Below are 21,435 nucleotides of genomic sequence, written 5' to 3' on the forward strand. Positions count from 1 at the left end.
ATCTCATTCAAATATGAAGGAGAAATCAAAAGCTTCTCAGACAAACAAAAGCTGAGAGAATTCAGCACCACCAAACCAGCTCTCCAACAAATACTAAAGGATATTCTCGAGACAGGAAACACAAAAACAGTGTATAAACTCAAATCCAAAACAATAAAGTAAATGGCAACGGGATCATACTTATCAGTAATTACCTTAAATGTAAATGGGTTGAATGCCCCAACCAAAAGACAAAGACTGGCTGAATGGATACAAAAACAAGACCCCTACATATGTTGTCTACAAGAGACCCACCTCAAAACAGGGGACACATACAGACTGAAAGTGAAAGGCTGGAAAAAGATTTTCCATGCAAATAGGGACCAAAAGAAAGCAGGAGTAGCAATACTTATATCAGATAAAATAGACTTTAAAACAAAGGCTGTGAAAAGAGACAAAGATGGTCACTACCTACTGATCAAAGGATCAATCCAAGAAGAAGATATAACAATTATAAATATATATGCACCCAACACGGGAGCACCACAATATGTAAGACAAATGCTAACAAACATGAAAGGAGAAATTAACAATAACACAATAATAGTGGGAGACTTTAATACCCCACTCACACCTATGGATATATCAACTAAACAGAAAATTAACAAGGAAACACAAATGTTAAACGATACAATAGACCAGTTAGACCTAATTGATATCTATAGGTCATTTCATCCCAAAACAATGAATTTCACCTTTTTCTCAAGCGCACATGGAACCTTCTCCAGGATAGATCACATCCTGGGCCATAAAGCTAGCCTTGGTAAATTCAAAAAAATAGAAATCATTCCAACCATCTTTTCTGACCACAATACAGTAAGATTAGATCTCAGTTACAGGAGAAAAACTATTAAAAATTCCAACACATGGAGGCTGAACAACACGCTGCTGAACAACCAACAAATCACAGAAGAAATCAAAAAAGAAATCAAAATTTGCATAGAAACTAATGAAAATGAAAACACAACAACTCAAAACCTGTGGGACACTTTAAAAGCAGTCCTAAGGGGAAAGTTCATAGCAATACAGGCATACCTCAAGAAACAAGAAAAAAGTCAAATAAATAACCTAACCCTACACCTAAAGCAACTAGAAAAGGAAGAAATGAAGAACCCCAGGGTTAGTAGAAGGAAAGAAATCTTAAAAATTAGGGCAGAAATAAATGCAAAAGAAACAAAAGAGACCATAGCAAAAATCAACAAAGCCAAAAGCTGGTTCTTTGAAAGGATAAATAAAATTGACAAACCATTAGCCAGACTCATCAAGAAACAAAGGGAGAAAAATCAAATCAATAAAATTAGAAATGAAAATGGAGAGATCACAACAGACAACACAGAAATACAAAGGATCATAAGAGACTACTATCAACAATTATATGCCAATAAAATGGACAACGTGGAAGAAATGGACAAATTCTTAGAAAAGTACAACTTTCTAAAACTGGAACAGGAAGAAATAGAAAATCTCAACAGACCCATCACAAGCACGGAAATTGAAACTGTAATCAAAAATCTTCCAGCAAACAAAAGCCCAGGTCCAGACGGCTTCACAGCTGAATTCTACCAAAAATTTAGAGAAGAGCTAACACCTATCCTGCTCAAACTCTTCCAGAAAATTGCAGAGGAAGGTAAACTTCCAAACTCATTCTATGAGGCTACCATTACCCTAATACCAAAACCTGACAAAGATCCCACAAAAAAAGAAAACTACAGGCCAATATCACTGATGAACATAGATGCAAAAATCCTTAACAAAATTCTAGCAATCAGAATCCAACAATACATTAAAAAGATCATACACCATGACCAAGTGGGCTTTATCCCAGGGATGCAAGGATTCTTCAATATCCACAAATCAATCAATGTAATACACCATGTTAACAAATTGAAAAACAAAAACCATATGATTATCTCAATAGATGCAGAGAAAGCCTTTGACAAAATTCAACATCCATTTATGATAAGAACTCTCCAGAAAGCAGGAATAGAAGGAACATACCTCAACATAATAAAAGCTATATATGACAAACCCACAGCAAACATTATCCTCAATGGTGAAAAATTGAAAGCATTTCCTCTAAAGTCAGGAACAAGACAAGGGTGCCCACTTTCACCATTACTATTCAACATAGTTTTGGAAGTTTTGGCCACAGCAATCAGAGCAGAAAAAGAAATAAAAGGAATCCAAATTGGAAAAGAAGAAGTAAAACTCTCACTGTTTGCAGATGACATGATCCTTTACATAGAAAACCCTAAAGACTCCACCAGAAAATTACTAGAAATAATCAATGATTATAGTAAAGTTGCAGGATATAAAATCAACACACAGAAATCCCTTGCATTCCTATACACTAATAATGAGAAAACAGAAAGAGAAATTAAGGAAACAATTCCATTCACCATTGCAACGGAAAGAATAAAATACTTAGGAATATATCTACCTAAAGAAACTAAAGACCTATATATAGAAAACTATAAAACACTGGTGAAAGAAATCAAAGAAGACACTAATAGATGGAGAAATATACCATGTTCATGGATTGAAAGAATCAATATAGTGAAAATGAGTATACTACCCAAAGCAATTTATAGATGCAATGCAATCCCTATCAAGCTACCAACGGTATTCTTCACAGAGCTAGAACAAATAATTTCACAATTTGTATGTAAATACAAAAAACCTCGAATAGCCAAAGCTATCTTGAGAAAGAAGAATGGAACTGGAGGAATCAACCTACCTGACTTCAGACTCTATTACAAAGCCACAGTTATCAAGACAGTATGGTACTGGCACAAAGACAGAAATATTGATCAATGGAACAAAATAGAAAGCCCAGAGATAAATCCACACACATATGGACACCTTATCTTTGACAAAGGAGGCAAGAATATACAATGGAAAAAAGACAATCTCTTTAACAAGTGGTGCTGGGAACTCTGGTCAACCACTTGTAAAAGAATGAAACTAGAACACTTTGTAACACCATACACAAAAATAAACTCAAAATGGATTAAAGATCTCAACGTAAGACCAGAAACTATAAAACTTCTAGAGGAGAACATAGGCAAAACACTCTGCGACATACATCACAGCAGGATCCTCTATGACCCACCTCCCAGAATATTGGAAATAAAAGCAAAAATAAACAAATGGGACCTAATTAACCTTAAAAGTTTCTGCACAACAAAGGAAACTATTAGCAAGGTGAAAAGGCAGCCTTCAGAATGGGAGAAAATAATAGCAAATGAAGCAACTGACAAACAACTAATCTCAAAAATATACAAGCAACTCCTACAGCTCAACTCCAGAAAAATAAATGACCCAATCAAAAAATGGGCCAAAGAACTAAATAGACATTTCTCCAAAGAAGACATACAGATGGCTAACAAACACGTGAAAAGATGCTCAACATCACTCATTATCAGAGAAATGCAAATCAAAACCACTAGGAGGTACCATTTCACACCAGTCAGAATGTCTGCGATCCAAAAGTCTACAAGCAATAAATGCTGGAGAGGGTGTGGAGAAAAGGGAACTCTCTTACACTGTTGGTGGGAATGCAAACTAGTACAGCCACTATGGAGAAGAGTGTGGAGATTCCTTAAAAAACCTGGAAATAGAACTGCCTTATGATCCAGCAATCCCACTGCTGGGCATACACACTGAGGAAACCAGAAGGGAAAGAGACACGTGTACCCCAATGTTCATCGCAGCACTGATTATAATAGCCAGGGCATGGAAGCAACCTAGATGTCCATCAGCAGATGAATGAATAAGAAAACAGTGGTACATATACACAATGGAGTATTACTCAGCCATTAAAAAGAATACATTTGAATCCATTCTAATGAGATGGATAAAACTGGAACCTATTATACAGAGTGAAGTAAGCCAGAAAGAAAAACACCAATACAGTATACTAACAAATATATATGGAATTTAGAAAGATGGTAACAATAACCCTGTGTACGAGACATCAAAAGAGACACTGATGTATAGATCAGTCTTATGGAGTCTGTGGGAGAGGGAGAGGGTCGGGAGATTTGGGAGAATAGCTTTGAAACATGTGTAATATCATGTATGAAACGAGTCGCCAGTCCAGGTTCGATGCACGGTACTGGATGCTTGGGGCTGGTGCACTGGGATGGCCCAGAGGGAGGGTAGGGGAGGGAGGAGGGAGGAGGGTTCAGGATGGGGAACGCAGGTATACCTATGGTGGATTCATTTAGATATTTGGCAAAACTAATACAATATTGTAAAGTTTAAAAATAAAATAAAATGTAAAAAAAAAAAAAAGAAAGAAAAATGTATCACCAATAATAGAAACCTGTACCACATAATGAAGGTCTCCATTCAGTTTAATATTACTTGTTATATCTTGTTTAGCAAAAGCATCATACTGGTCTACAGTACTATCAACCAGTTTACATTTTGTCATCTTGTTCTCCAGGATAGAAAAAGAGAGCTTCAGATGTGCTGAAAGACAAATACAGAAGTACTCTGGTCTCGTTCCTTTTCAGTTTAGAAACTGGACACTGGATAACTGATGTAGTTGGATGTGTTATGATACTCTAGAGAAACAGAACCAATAAGATAGTTTCATAGAAAAATAAGAATATTAAAGGGTTAGTTTCTCAGTTGTGTCCAACTCTGAGACCCCATGGGCTATAGCCCACCAGGCTCTTCTGGTCATGGGATTCTCTAGGCAAAGGTATTGGAGTGAGAGGCCATTCCCTTATCCAGGGAATTTTCCTGATCCAGGAATGGTACCCAGGCCTCCTGCATTGCAGGCAGATTCTTGTGAGAAGAAATTTATTAAGGGAACTGGTTTATGGAAGCTGAAATGTATTAATAATCTAATGACTGTTGGGCTTCCCTTGTGGCTCAGCTGGTAAAGAATCCATCCACAATGCGGGAGACCTGGCTTCAATCCCTGGATTAGGAGAAGGGAAAGTCTACCCACTCCAGTATTCTGGCCTGGAGAATTCCATGGACTTTGTAGTCCATGGGATGTCAAAGAGTCGGAAATGACTGAATGACTTTCATTACTACTGACTGTAAACTAGAGACTTGGGGAAGCTGGTGATATAATTCAAAACTTGACTCTAATGGCCTGAGAAACAAGGGGGAATCTATGCTGGAACTTCCAGTCTAAGGCTAAGGACATGAGAATTTACAATGTGGGGGAGGACCCAGGATGAAGAAAATAGTGTCCAAGATTAAGAGAGAATTTGCCCTTTCTCCACGTTTTTGTTCTGTTTAGACCCTCAACTAATATGTCCACATTGGTGAGCGTGGATCTTTTTTATTTAGTCTGATAATTCAAATGCTAATTTCTTCCTGAAAAAAAAACCCTTGCAGACACACCCAGTCAAGTTGGCTGCTGCTGCTGCTGAGTCACTTCAGTTGTGTCCGACTCTGTGAGACCCCATCGACGGCAGCCCACCAGGCTTCCCCGTCCCTGGGATTCTCCAGGCAAGAACACTGGAGTGGGTTGCCATTTCCTTCTCCAATGCATGAAAGTGAAAAGTGAAAGTGAAGTCACTCAGTCATGTCCGACCCTCAGCGACCCCATGGACTGCAGCCTACCAGGCTCCTCCGTCCATGGGATTTTCCAGGCAAGAGTACTGGAGTGGGGTGCCATCACCTTCTCCAAGTCAAGTTGGCACATAATATTAACCACCACATTGGATCATAACATATTTGTCATAGTCCCTGGTGATTTTTACTTCCATTTCTAAGTTGTTCTTTAGAGCATGATTCTGGTAACGTGAATACATAGCTTTGTAATTCATACTTTTTAAAAAAAATTGAACATGAGACACTATTTGAGGATTCATCTTTTATCATCCATGCCTCAGTAGTTATTTTTTTAAGCTATTACCAACAATAGTTTTATTTTGAATGTGTGGTTAAATTCTTAGTAAATTTCTATTCAGGTATCTTTGCCCAGACTATCATTATTATTACTATACATAGTTCAAAAAGATTGTATTATATTTCTTTGAAGATTGTTTAAATTGATACTAAAGTGTGGTGAAGTCAAATACAAACTATGTTATAATATATTAAACCTATTACAGTCCACTATAATTATAACTAGGGATCATTTGCTCTTGAATACATTCACTTAACTTACGTTCAAACAGATTGGAAAGCATTCTTTTGCATACATTTTGGTCCAGGAGTTTAATATAATCTCTGCTAATTATATCATTAGTTTTTATACATTAGGTTGAAAAAGTAAACAAAAGTTTACCTTTAAGAAAAATATGAAATTTGTGTTTATTAGAATCTGTTTAGTTCTTTATCTCTGCAATAAAAGTTTATCAGGCAGTGTGATTGATAACATTCCTTGGATCCTTATTTTATGATGGAATGAATTACCTGGTTCTGGGAGTGAAAAACCATTTGTTATTCTAAAATATTGTCCTTGAAATCTACCATACTTTCTATTTCTTTGTTTGCATTTCAGAAGTCCAGGATGTTATCTCTTCATCAAGTAATTAATTAAGTAAAAAAAAATATTGCAGAACTTGTGGGCAGGTAACATAAGACAGTATGGGGAGGGAGGAGGGAGGAGGGTTCGGGATGGGGAACACTTGTATACCTGTGGTGGATTCATTTTGATATTTGGCAAAACTAATACAATTATGTAAAGTTTAAAAATAAAATAAAATTAGAAAAAAAAAAAGACAGTTATGATAATATCAAAAGAATAATTACATAAATACTCACTAAGAGAAAAGAAATAATTGTTCAAGCAACCCAGGCATTTGTCAAATATATGTCTTTGTTCACTGTGTATTAAATGCACAAAATTAAGCATAGACATGTTTATGGATATTTCTTGATGTAGCCCATAAGCATTTCGATATATGGCAAAACCAATACAATATTGTAAAGTTAAAAAATAAAATTAAATTTAAAAAAATTTTGTTTTTAAAAAATGGCTGAAGGCAAATAAGAGAAACAGAATGGAGAAAAAAAATGGGAAAGTATTAATAAAACATCTTAAATATTGAAATCGAAGTTAGGAGAAAGGTCATTTGCATCTTAAATTTTGAAAATAAGTTTAATTTATAATTAGAGCAGCATAGGATTGTCTCCATGTTTAAAAGTAGGCAAATTTATGTTCAGTTTATAATGTCAAGTATGAATATTTCATTGCCTAAGATTTCGACTACTTCTGACATTGTTATCAAACATGCTCTGAAAGTGTTTGATTTTGTACATGTTATATTTCCAAATTGTAATTTAAAGTAATAGAGAAAAAAAATGACTACTAAATGAATCATATACTTAATTAATAAAGCACATTTGGAAACAGCCATATGGCAAATTGTATATTTTATATAAAAACTTGAACTCATTAAATGCATCTTTAGCATTTAGATATTGAAAATTAAAACATGATTCCATTTCTATAAGACATATGAATCATGGTATTGACTGTTAATTCATATATTGGATTGACTAAAAAACTGGTTGTTACAGAAAAACCCTAAGGAACGTTTGCCAACCCAATAATATGATGAAAGATGTAATATTTTCCTGTTTCCTTTCCTACTTTTTCTAGGCTTCAACTCTGAATCTGCATGAAAAAGTATGTTTTCATAATATAATGATCTAAATAAATTCCCTATATCATAATAGGTATTGTTATTCTTGAGTGAGTTTAAACATGTTAGCCCTACTATGGTTTTTTATAATTTGAAAATTTGACATACAAATATACACATAGAGGAAAATGTTGAATGAAATTTCATAGATGCTGAAAATCTGGAAATATCAGACCATCTGGAAATTGAATCAATATTTCAATCATACCAGTATAACGGAAAGGATATATACAGTGGGAACCTCATCTTGCCAGGAGAACCTGAGGCGGTATTCCTCTTAGTGGTAATCTTGGAGTAGTTCTTGTAAACCCATAGAGCCGTGTTGAGCTCTATTCTACCCAGGTAACAGCTCAGGTATAAAGGTGCAGATCTACAGGTGTGGGACCACACTTGATTAAAAGTTTCACATTCCAAAGGGGCCAGGCATCTTTTGTACCATCTGCATAGAAAGACCTTTCATTGACCTTACAAGGTACATGCCTAATTATGAGTCTTCATACTCAGAGGAATTTCACAATAGGGCTTCCTGCCCAGTATTTATTGTCCCCTGGCTTAAGTCAGTCCTCAATTAAGCAGTCATTTTACCATAAGCAAAGTTGCTTAGTAACTTAGTTGACAAGTAGCATCATTACCTGCTTTTCAAGGGAAACAAAGCTAGGAAATATGACTGAAGATAAAATTCTCATGAAAAAGAGGAACAATTTTGTTAACCATCTGCCAATACCATTAAAATGTAGACACAAAAATCTTACTGACTCTTACCTGTTCATTATCTTGATGCACAGAAAGAGCTAAACTAGAAAGTCATTTACAAATACAGATTCATCATGGGCTGATGCCTATGTAAAAGATTTATGTAGGGTTTCTTCTTAAAATCAATCAGTAGTTACAGTCTACCCTGCTTATGTGGTGACGTGAAACACTAGTTGGTCAATTAAATGTACATTTTGTCAGACTTGATTCACATATATTATACTGTAGTCCTGAAAATCCCCATCAATAAGAGTTGTTTTCATTAACATGAAAACCAAATAAAGAGAGAATTTGAAGGTGAAAAGTATGATCACTATGGAGCATCTGCTCAAAATTCAAATAAAAATTGAAAATGTTTGGGTTTATTAGGGACATTATTGAGAACTACTTAAACGATAAGTGAAATGAGATTACAATGGCTTGAGCTGTGAATGGGAATTGAGATAAAGAATATTAGGATGACAGATAATGTGAAGTTGATAAAAGGTAAAGCTTGGTAGGCTTAATTTCAATATTTTGTAAGGGTAGAATTCTGAATCTTGTAAAAATTTGATGTGAAGATCAGTTAAAACAGTATTTGAAATAAAAATTAACTATTAAGAATGGAATAAATTATATTTTAAAATTCACATATTATTACAAATCCCACATGAGAAACACTGGGCTGGAAGAAGCACAAATTGCAATCAAGATTGCCGGGAGAAATATCAATAATCTCAGATATGCAGATGACACCACCCTTATAGCAGAAAGTGAAGAGGAACTAAAAAGCCTCTGGATGAAAGTGAAAGAGGAGAGTGAAAAAGTTAGCTTAAAGCTCAACGTTCAGAAAACTAAGATCATGGCATCTGGTCCCATCACTTCATGGGAAATAGATGGGGAAACAGTGGAAACAGTGGCTGACTTTATTTTTGGGGGGCTCCAAAATCACTGCAGATGGTGACTGCAGCCATGAAATTAAAAGACACTTACTCCTTGGAAGGAAAGTTATGACCAACCTAAATAGCATATTCAAAAGCAAAGACATTAGTTTGCCAACAAAAGTCAGTCTAGTCAAGGCTTTGGTTTTTCCAGTCGTCATGTATGGATGTGAGAATTGGACTGTGAAGAAAGCTGAGTGCCGAAGAATTGATGCTTTTGAACTGTGGTGTTGGAGAACACTCTTGAGAGTCCCTTGGACTGCAAGGAAATCCAACCAGTCCATTCTAAAGGAGATCAGTCCTGGGTGTTCATTGCAAGGACTGATGCTGAAGCTGAAACTCCTTTGGCCATCTCATGCGAAGAGTTGACTCATTGGAAAAGACTCTGATGCTGGGGGGGATTGGGGGCAGGAGGAGAAGGGGACGACAGAGGATGAGATGGCTGGATGGCATCACCAACTCAGTGGACATGAGTTTGGGTAAACCCTGGGAATTGGTGATGGACAGGGAGGCCTGTTGTGCTTCAATTCCTGGGGTCTCAGAGTCAGACATGACTGAGCATTTCAAAATTAATACAGAACATTGAATAGGAGATGAGTGAAGAGTGCAGATTTGATAGAAAATGTTTGGTGGATGGATTTAAATTTTTTTTTATTGAAGTATGGCTGATTTACAGTGTTGTGCCAACCTGTGTTGTACAGTAAGTACAGTGACTCAGTTTTACATGTATACACATTTTTTTACTGTTATTTTCTATTATGATTTATCCCAGGAGGTTAGATATAGTTCACTGTGCTAAATAGTAGGACCTTGTTTATCCATTCTAAATGTGATATTTTGCATCTACTAACCTCAACCTCTTAGTCCCTCCCTCTCATTTCCCTGTTCCCCCTTGGCAACCACATGTCTGATCTCTATGTCTGTGGGTCAGTTTCTATTTTGGAGATAAGTTCTTAACTAAATTTTAATAGACATTATTTGGTTTTAGAATTCTAATCATATACAATTTCTAGTTACACACACGCATTAAAATTTTGTTTACCATTCAACTCACTTATAAATAAAAGCCTCTAGAAAGTGAATTTTATATTTGAGTCTTAGCAATATAAAAATGCTAATGATTATACATATCTGAACTTCTCAAGAAACATGCAAGTGTGAAAAGAAACATATAGTTAAAAGAATGGCCAAACCATCAAATTATGAATACACGTGCAAAGTGTCTTTAATGAAAAGTTACTAATGGTTCATGTATTTTGATATTTTATCCAGGTGAAGCTGTTGAACTGAATTTTAAGTACATTCACCTTGACTATAAATAATCACACAACTTGCAAATTTTATTTATATATAGTACATAGGCATTCTAGTGTTAGAATTCTAATTATATATATAGTTCTGTCAAATCATTGAGGAAAATCTAGTTTTTAAAAATTAACATTTAGCCATTGACTATTTTATAAACTGATAAAATGGATAGACAATAGAAGAGGCTACGTATATGTGGGGACAGTGGTTTATGAGAACTCTGACCTTACTGCTCAATTGTGGTGTGAACCTCAAACCACTCTAGAAAAAGAAAATATTAAAATCATCAATATAATATGATAATGTCAACATGCTTTCATTGTCAGTGTAAAGTGGAAATTCTGTTAAAGGGCTTATAAAGCTAAGGTGAATAATTGTCCATGTTAGAAGTACTGCTGAATATCATGTAAAACAATATTTCAGAAGAAAACTTTTGAACAAATAATGTATATAATAATCACAATGTATAAAATTTTAAAAACTAATCCATATAAATTGTTAAGAATGATTCTATGCACATCATACATTCAGTTTTTATATTTAATTTTATTATTCAAGTTTCACATAAAATTATTTGCAAATATATCATGTACATTAAGAAACATACTAAAACAATTATTTACATGGAACACTCTCTATTGTCTTATGAAGTCTTGGATTTTCCTGGTGGCTCAGATTGTAAAAAATCTGCGTCTAATACAGGAGACTCAGGTTTGATCCCTGGATTGGGAAGATCCCCTGGAGAAAAGCATGGCTACCCACTCCAGTATTCTTGCTTGGAGAATTCCATGGACAGAGAGCTTGGTGGGCTACACTTCATGGGGTTGGAGAGTGGGACATGACTGAATGACTAACACTTTCAGTTTTACTACGAAGTCTGCACAAAAGCAGTCATTTGAAAATTACACTGATCCAGCAATCCCACTGCTGGGCATACACACTGAGGAAACCAGAAGGGAAAGAGACACGTGTACCCCAATGTTCATCGCAGCACTGTTTATAATAGCCAAGACATGGAAGCAACCTAGATGTCCATCAGCAGATGAATGGATAAGAAAGCAGTGGTACATATACACAATGGAGTATTACTCAGCCATTAAAAAGAATGCATTTGAATCAGTTCTAATGAGGTGGATGAAACTGGAGCCTATTATACAGAGTGAAGTAAGCCAGAAGGAAAAACATAAATACAGTATACTAACGCATATATATGGAATTTAGAAAGATGGTAACAATAACCCGGTGTACGAGACAGCAAAAGAGACACTGATGTATAGAACAGTCTTATGGACTCTGTGGGAGAGGGAGAGGGTGGGAAGATTTGGGAGAATGGCAATGAAACATGTAAAATATCATGTAGGAAACGAGTTGCCAGTCCAGGTTCGATGCACGATGCTGGATGCTTCGGGCTGGTGCACTGGGACGGCCCAGAGGGATGGTATGGGGAGGGAGGAGGGAGGAGGGTTCGGGATGGGGAACACATGTATACCTGTGGTGGATTCATTTTGATATTTGGCAAAACTAATACAATTATGTAAAGTTTAAAAATAAAATAAAATTAGAAAAAAAAATAAAAAAAAAAAAAGAAAATTACACTGTATGAATTTGAAGATATCAAACACTTAGCCTAATATAGAAAATTAAACAATTGATAAATGAAAAAGCACAATAAAGGTCAGCTTAAATATCACCTTATCTTGGAAGTTTGGTCTGAATTCTTAAGGCAAATTTAATTAAATATATTTCTATTTTTTCCCTACAGATATTTTCTTTAATATTTCTGTTAGAGAATTTTAAAAATATGAGTAATTTGAAAGGATGAATGTAAGACTGAGGATAACAAATGTGATTAAAAAAATGTTTTTGTTGCTCAGGTTAATATAATTAAACCTTTTTTTTATTTTTAGTTTCCAAGGGCATGATGATACTGAAATAGTCATTATTTTTATTCTAAATGGTTTTATTCAATAGAAAATTAAGAAAGTAAACAATGAAAAAAATGCTAATTTTAATGACTGCTCCTTCTAGAAAATGACCTAGAGTTTCTATTCTTTTACACATATAGAAATGAATACTGGTATGAAAAATTCTAATTTTTAACATTATATCATTTTTTTCAGTTTTCAAATTTGCTTTCAGTGTTCACAGGCTCTAATAATATTCCTAATTTTGCTCAAATCTTTCTCAGTTGTATTTCATATCTACAGGATGGCATTTATCCTCAATAATCACTTTTATTTGAACTCAATCCATGTAATAGATGAGATACTGGTGTCTTCTTGAAGGGAGGAGTGTTTTTTAAAAAATACATTTGTTACAATAAGATATAATATTGTTCATGATAACCTTTCTATATCCCCTATATTGAGCTTATTTCAATTGACTCCTTATTGCACTATATGTGGGATGATAGATCTTTAAATGTGCTTATTTATCAAATATTTATTTTCTTGAGATAGGAAAATACTCCTCAAACATATAATTCATGTTATAAAATATCAATAGAAGCAATTACCTTGTCCCACTCTGGTTTAAGAACCAAAGGACAGGAATAGAATGCAAGTTTCTATGAATTTATTTTGGGTTTATTAGGAATAGGATTAGCAAAAAAATTTGGCCCACTGTCTAAAGGATGGAAAAATAATTGATGTGATTTACTTCCAAATGATTAAATGTTATGCTCCACATATTAGCTGTATCATTAGGCTGATTTCTGCTTCAGAGTCCATGGTATTTTGAACAGAAATGATTAAAGAGGCTATTAGTGAATCTACAAAGAACAGGGCACACTATGTTTAAACATTACCCTATCATCTGGGCTACAAATGTTCAGCGTCATTATGTTTCCACAATAGCAATTTACTGTAACACTGGAGAGTAAGTAATCAATATAGGTAGGTAGGGCTTGTTACAGTTACAGAAAAGAGTACAGCCTCTTCTGTTCCAACCTTGGCAAAATCAATAAACAGTACTATTTGTAAGGCAGCCTGTTAGTCTCATTCTCAGAAGCCAGTAAAAGTCATGAGCTACAATTTCCAAGCAAAAAACTGTTCCAGTGTTCACCTCACTATTTGCAAAATGTAATTTGATTTGTAATTCAATGAGAAATAAACTTAAGATGCATCACTGTAAAAGAAATATGCCTTGAAATCCTAATTGTAAGAATATTAAAATGCTAAGAATATGTAGGTGTATAAAATAATGCTGGAAATATTGCGTGTGTGTTTGTGTATGTGTGCATCTCATAGGTATTAAAATAAGAAATACATGATCAAGCCTAAAATATTTATCTAATGAAAAATATTTTAGTTTATTCTCTACCATATCTTCTAATCAATGGAGTTGGTGAAACATTCAACTTGATAGCTACATCACTTACACTGATAAATATCACTGCATGGCATGATAAATAATGGGTCTAAAAGTCACTGCCCTACAACATATGTACATTCTTAGTCACTGAGCTGTGCCTGACTCTTTGTGATCCCATGGACTGTAGGCTCTTCTGCCCATGGAATTCTCCAGGCAAGAATACTGGTTGCCATTCTCTTCTCCAGGGCATCTTCCTGACCCAGGATTGAACCTGGGTCTCCTTCATTGCAGGCAGACTCTATCATCTGAGCCACCAGGGAAGCCCTAAAAAGGATATGTGATTTTTATTTGCATAGGTCTTAGAAATAATCGAAAGCATATCTTCATAGTACAAATGAAAAATCTAAGGCCCTGAAAACCTAAGTGGCAGGGGGAAGATTCATATTAAGTCTATGTCTAGACTGCAAGTTGAATCTCTGGACTTCTGTCTTTTTCTCAATATTCTCAGGTTTTGTGGTGATGCCTCTCAAATTGTGTTGCTGTCATTGAAGCTGCACTTGTAGTGGGTTTGAGTTATTCAAGCACCATTGGTGCAAATAAACATTGCTTAATCAGCTGGAATTATACCATGAGAATATCTGATAACCCTAGAGCCCTAGATTTTATATGTGGTCTAATTACAGTGGAGAAGGTATGGCTTGGTAGAGATAAGACTAACATAAGGCTGATTATGTTGAACTCTCCAGTGTCCATTATTATGCCTATCATTATAGTGAATTAATCTTTCTTGAACTCTATTATTACAAATAAACGTAGCTAACATAGACTAGAAATTGAATATATCGCTAACTGGTAAAACACTTTCTACTCTCTTGTAATAAATCTTTCTTGTGTTTCTACAAGTACATCATAAAATCTTATAGATAAGCCTCTTGTAGTTGAATTTCCCCAACGATTAGGCAAATTTGGGAGGAATTTTCTTACACATGCTAAATGAGTAGGAAAGGCCCAATTCAAGAAAACAGAAATGACTGTAAGCCTTGAGTGAGGGAAGTATAAATTATGGAAATAGAATTAGACTTTAGGGTTGTTGTTCCTTGATTTCATATTTTTCATAAACCAAATTTTCACTATAGCCTATTGGGCATTTGGTGGTGGTGAGTGTTAAATTGGTAAAACCAAGTGACAATCTGATCTGATTTTAGCTTGAAGAGTAAGTTTTGAAAAATATTTTAGAAGTAAAATGGAGAGAGAACAGCAAACCAAATAAACCTTGTTAAGCTTATTATCTGAAAATGAAATTTGAGTTTCAATGTGTTCATTTCAATTAAGTGTTAAACATTAATTAATTTATAATGATTCTTGCAGAGCACTTTCATCTTCAACTGAATGTAAATTTGACTGATGAAGTTCATTGATTATATGCATAAAACTACCCAGTATTTCCCATATAGTTTTTAATGTAATCAGTGTTAATTAATAATTACCAAAGTTGCAAAATTTCTTCATGAATTCCATTAAGCCTGTACTGTTAGTGATTTTCTTTGAAGAGAAAATCAAATGTCTGATTCCAGGTACATTTGTATTTATAGCAATATTTGTAATTGACATTTTCTGAATTAATAAGGTCACATATTTTATAACAGAAGGGATGTTTCTAAGATACTTCTCAAGAATCCATTGATAAAGTGCTACAAATAGGTTTGTAGACTTATGTAAATAAGCACAATTCTTTTGTAATGTATTCTTCTAAGCAAAATAATATAGATCAATGTTAAAATGTTAATTGTCATTTCTCAAATTCAAATTCCATTGTGTAATATTAATGGCTAATATTTTTTCTTAATGATAATCATCTATGTGACTGAGTATATACTGAGTATGAAAAAGAAATAAAGCATGACAGAAAGAATATGAATGTAATTACTCATGGAGTTAAAAATATCTGATAGGAAGCTAAAGACATGCTGATCATGAGTTTGAACTCCATTTTAATGTATACAGTTAGGAAAAAGAACCAGTGGAGTCAGTGTTTCATTTTTACCCTTATTAGATCCATATTATTATTACTGCCATGTCCATCAGGAACAGTATGTGCTTTTGGTACTGAAATATACTTTGTTATAATCTCCTACTTGTATTACTCACAAAATTTAATTTTATATGAAGTAATGGTCAATGTATTTTAAAGTAAAAAATCTGATTTTTTATTATTTACACATATAAATATTGAGTATTAATGAATTTAAATAAAATTTTAGATTTTACTTATGTTTCTTAAATAGAATGGATTTTGAAGATAATCCAAATGTAATTGCTGAGGTATTTGGTTTATTTGTATAATAATAAAATAACATGTAGCTGAAGAAGACTGGCCTTGGCACAGACAGGATGCTTTCCAACCTAGGATGGTCACAAGTGTACTGAACTTCCATTTCTGAATTTACACAGAAAGGAAAGGCAGACTCCACAGTCTACAGAAGCCCCTAAAGCTTTTTGATTCTTGACAATCTGATTTCTATGAATAGTAGCTCTCTTATTCTTTTATTCTATTATCACATTAGAAGAAATTTGAGGGTATGGTTTAATGAATACTAAAATATATGGGATCTTACCAACATATACTCCTTTAAAAAAAATTACCAACGCTATTTCATACCAAATGTTTTCCTATTTCCAGTGAAAACACCTATAGGTTGTTGCTGTGTTTAATTTCTGTCTAGCAATTTTCTCTCTTTTTGTGATCAAATCTCTTGATCTACATTTGATCTTTGAATGTGTCTATTTTAATAAAACCACTGATAATTATTTTTGTTACATTTAATTATTGTAGTTTCTGCAACAGTATTAAGCCTTTTTGTTGTTGTTCAGTCATTCAGTCATGTCCGACTCTGCAACTCTATGGACTGCAGCATGCCAGGCTTCCCTGTCTTTTTCACCATCTCTAAGAGCTTGCACAAGCTCATGTTCATTGAGTCTGTGATGCCATCTAACCATCTTATCCTCTGTTGTTCCCTTCTCCTCCTGCCTTTAATCTTTCCCGGCATCAGGGTCTTTTCTAATGAGTCAACTCTTTTCATCGGGTGACCAAAGTATTGGAGCTTGAGCTTCAGATTCAGCACCAGTCCTTCCAATGAATATTCAGGGTAGATTTCCTATAGGATTGACTGATTTGATTTCCTTGCTCCTAAGGGACTCTCAAGAGTCTTCTCCAGGACCACAGTTCAAAAGCATCAATTCTTCACTGTTCAGCCTTCTTTATGTCCGACTCACACATCCATACATGACTATTGGAAAAACCATAGGTTTGACTAGATGGACCTTTGTTGGCAAAATAATGTCTCTGCTTTTTAAGACACAGTATAGGTTTGTCATAGCTTTTCTTTCAAGGAGTGTCTTTTAATTTCATGGCTGCAGTCACCATCTGCAGTGATTTTGGATACAAGAAAATAAAGTTTGTCTGTTTCTATTTTTTCCCTATTTGACATGACGTAATGGGACTGGATGGGATAATCATTTTTTGAATGAGTTTTAAGCCAAGTTTGAATGAGTTTTAAGCCAGGTTTCTCAGTCTCCTTTTTCATCTTCATCAAAAGTTTCTTTAGTTCCTCTTCACTTTCTGCCATTAGGTTGGTGTCATCTGCACATCAGGTTACTGACACATTTTTTGAATGAGTTTTAAGCCAGGTTTGAATGAGTTTTAAGCCAGGTTTCTCAGTCTCCTTTTTCATCTTCATCAAAAGTTTCTTTAGTTCCTCTTCACTTTCTGCCATTAGGTTGGTGTCATCTGCACATCAGGTTACTCACATATTTTCCCAGCAATCTTGATTCCAGCTTAAGTTTCATTCAGCCTGACATTTCTTTTTTTTTTTTCCTAATTTTATTTTATTTTTAAACTTTACATAATTGTATTAGTTTTGCCAAATATCAAAATGAATCCATCACAGGTATACATGTGCTCCCCATCCTGAACCCTCCTCCCTCCTCCCTCCCCATACCATCCCTCTGGGTTGTCCCAGTGCACTAGCCCCAAGCATCCAGTATCGTGCATTGAACCTGGACTGGCAATAAAACTCCTAGAGGAGAACATAGGCAAAACACTCTCTGACATACATCACAGCAGGATCCTCTATGACCCACCTCCCAGAATATCGGAAATAAAAGCAAAAATAAACAAATGGGACCTAATTAACCTTAAAAGCTTCTGCACATCAAAGGAAACTATCAGCAAGGTGAAAAGACAGCCTTCAGAATGGGAGAAAATAATAGCAAATGAAGCAACTGACAAACAACTAATCTCAAAAATATACAAGCAACTCCTACAGCTCAATTCCAGAAAAATAAATGACCCAATCAAAAAGTGGGCCAAAGAACTAAATAGACATTTCTCCAAAGAAGACATACAGATGGCTAAAAAACACATGAAAAGATGGTCAACATCACTCATTATCAGAGAAATGCAAATCAAGACCACTATGAGGTACCATTTCACACCAGTCAGAATGGCTGCGATCCAAAAGTCTACAAATAATAAATGTTGGAGAGGGTGTGGAGAAAAGGGAACCCTCTTACACTGTTGGTGGGAATGGAACCTAGTACAGCCACTATGGAGAACAGTGTGGAGATTCCTTAAAAAACTGGAAATAGAACAGCCTGACATTTCTGGTGATGTACTCTGCATATAAGTTAAATAAGCAGGGTGACAATATACAGCATTGGCATACTCTTTTCCTAATTTTGAACCAGTTGGTTGTCTGTGTCCATTTCTAACTGTTGCTTCTTCACCTTCATACAGGTTTCTCAGGAGGCTGGTAACATGGTCTGATATTCCCATCTTTTAAGAATTTTCCACAGTTTGTTGTTTGCTGCAGTCAAAGGCTTTAGCGTAGTCAGTGAAGCAGAAGTAGATATTTTTTCTGGAATTACCTTGCTTTTTCTGTGATCCAGTGGGTATTGGCAGCTTGATCTCTCGTTCCTTTGCCGTGTGTGTGTGTGTGTGTGTGTGTGTGTGTATACAAATATATGTAGGCTTTTTCAGGTTATTTTCCTTATTACAATCTTCAGTATTACAATCTATTGAATACATTTCCCTGTGCTATATAGTAGGCCTTTTTTGTTTACTTATTTAAATATAGTAGTGAGAATCTGTTAATCCCAAACTTTTACTTTATTCCTCTCCCAGCCCTTTTCCCTTTGGCAACTATAAATTTGTTTTATATGTCTGTGAGCTATTTATTTTATAAAGAGTTCATTTTTATTGCCTTTTAAGATTCCACAATAAGTGATATTTGATATTTGTCCTTCTCTGTCTGATTTACTTCACATATGATAATTTCTAGGTCTATCTAATTTACTGAAGATGTCATTTTTCTTTCTCTTTTATGACTGAGTAATAGTCCATGGTATATATGTATATATTGTTTCTGTTTAGTCACCAAATTTTGTCTGACTCTTTTGTGACCCCATATACTGTAGCCCACCATGCTCCTCTATCAATGGGATTTCCCAGATGAGAATATTGGAGTGGGTTGCCATTTCCTAAACCAGGGGATCTTCCCAACCCAGGAATCAAATCCTGGCTCTCCTGAGTTTCTCCTAAATTGGCAGGTATATTCTTTACCACTGCACCCCCTGGGAAGGACCATTTTATATGGTATATGTGTGTGTATGTGTGTGACACATACATATGTGTGTATGTCACACACATACACACACATATATATAGTATATGTGTGTGTATGTATATATGGTATATGTGTGTGACACACACACATACACACACATATACCACATCTTTATCCACTCATATGTTGATGGACATTTATTTTTACTTCCAAGTCTTGGCTTATAAATAGTTCTGCTATGAACATTGTGGTACATATATCTTTTTGATTTCATTTTTTCTGGATATATGCATGGGAATAAGATTGCTAGATCATATATTAATTCAAGTTTCAATCTGGGAGGGAACTTCCATACTGTTCTTTATAGTGGCTGCACAATTTACATTTTAACCATCAGTATAAGAGGATTGCATTTTCTCTATGCTCTCTCTAGCATGTATTGTTTTTATACATTTTGATGATGGTCATTCTAACTCTTTTACCTTTTTCCCTCAACTGTCAGAGGAGTTCTTTGCTTCTCTCCTGCATTACTTCCAAGATTTATACTTAATTGGGACAAGCAGAAAGCAATGAGCCCCTGACATCTTCCCCAGACTTGAGGGCTCCTGCCTTCCATTTTCGGAGAAGGCAATGGCAACTCACTCTAGTACTCTCGCCTGGAAAATCCCATGGACGGATGAGCCTGGTAGGCTGCAGTCCATGGGGTTGTAAAAAGTCGGACACGACTAAGCGACTTCACTTTCACGCATTGAAGAAGGAAATGGCAACCCACTTCAGTGTTCATGCCTGGAGAATCCCAGGGAGGGTGAAGCCTTGGTGGGCTGCTGTCTATGGGGTCGTAAAGACTTGGACACGACTGAAGTGACTTAGCAGCAGTAGCAGCAGTAACCTTCCATTTTAAAGGTTCCCTCTGGTGGATATGTTGAGAATAAAAATGGCACACAGGAAGTAGAGAGACCAGCTACAAGAATATCAGGATATTCTATTGGGAGATATTGGTGGATTGTACTAGTTGCAGGAGAAAAGGGATTTTGTATAACATTTTCAGATTAAGCCAATAATATTTTTTAATATATTGAATAATGTGAACCTGTGAAGTTAGAAAATAGAAGTAAGCCCTTTATGCTCTCATGACCTGAGCAGGGAGAAGAGCAGAGAGTATGTAATCTACTGTGATATGATGAAGAAGTATCAGGGAAGTATGGACATCTTGCTTTGGTCATGTTGACTTTGAGAAATCTATTAGACTTTGAGATGTCTATAGACATCTAAATAAAGATACCAGTTATACAACTGATTTTAAAGTCTTATCTTTAGGAGAGAGATTTGGAGTAATGACACAAACAATGGACTATTGAAGCTAAATGTTATTACTGCAGCATTTGTACTAGGCTAGGTCTGAAACACAAGAAGAGACAATAGCAATAGTAACTTGATTACAAACATCTCTGTAAAGGAATTGCAAACCATTTCTATAGCAATAAATCACTTCACTTTCAATTTTGTAGGTAGTTATATAGGACTTCATAGTATTTTTGAGGCATGGGAATTAAAAATATAGTTTTATTAGTTTTCGAGGGCTTCAGAAACAAAGTGGATGGATTAAAAGTGTAAATATTTATTGTGTCATAGTGTTAGAGGCTTGAAGTGCAGAATCAAGATCTCATAGGACCATGAGCCCTCTGAACTCTGAAGAGGAATCATACTTTGCTTTTCACTAGTTTGTGGAGGTTTGCTGGAAGTCTTTGGGATTTCATGGCTTGCAACTGCCTAACTCTAGTCTCTGCCTTTATTGTTACACAATTTAATCTATAACACCAGTTATGCTTGAAATAAGTTAGCTTTTTATTCAGCAAA

This window comes from Bos javanicus, chromosome 1, assembly GCF_032452875.1.
Source record: "Bos javanicus breed banteng chromosome 1, ARS-OSU_banteng_1.0, whole genome shotgun sequence".
Classification (NCBI taxonomy): Eukaryota; Metazoa; Chordata; class Mammalia; order Artiodactyla; family Bovidae; genus Bos; species Bos javanicus.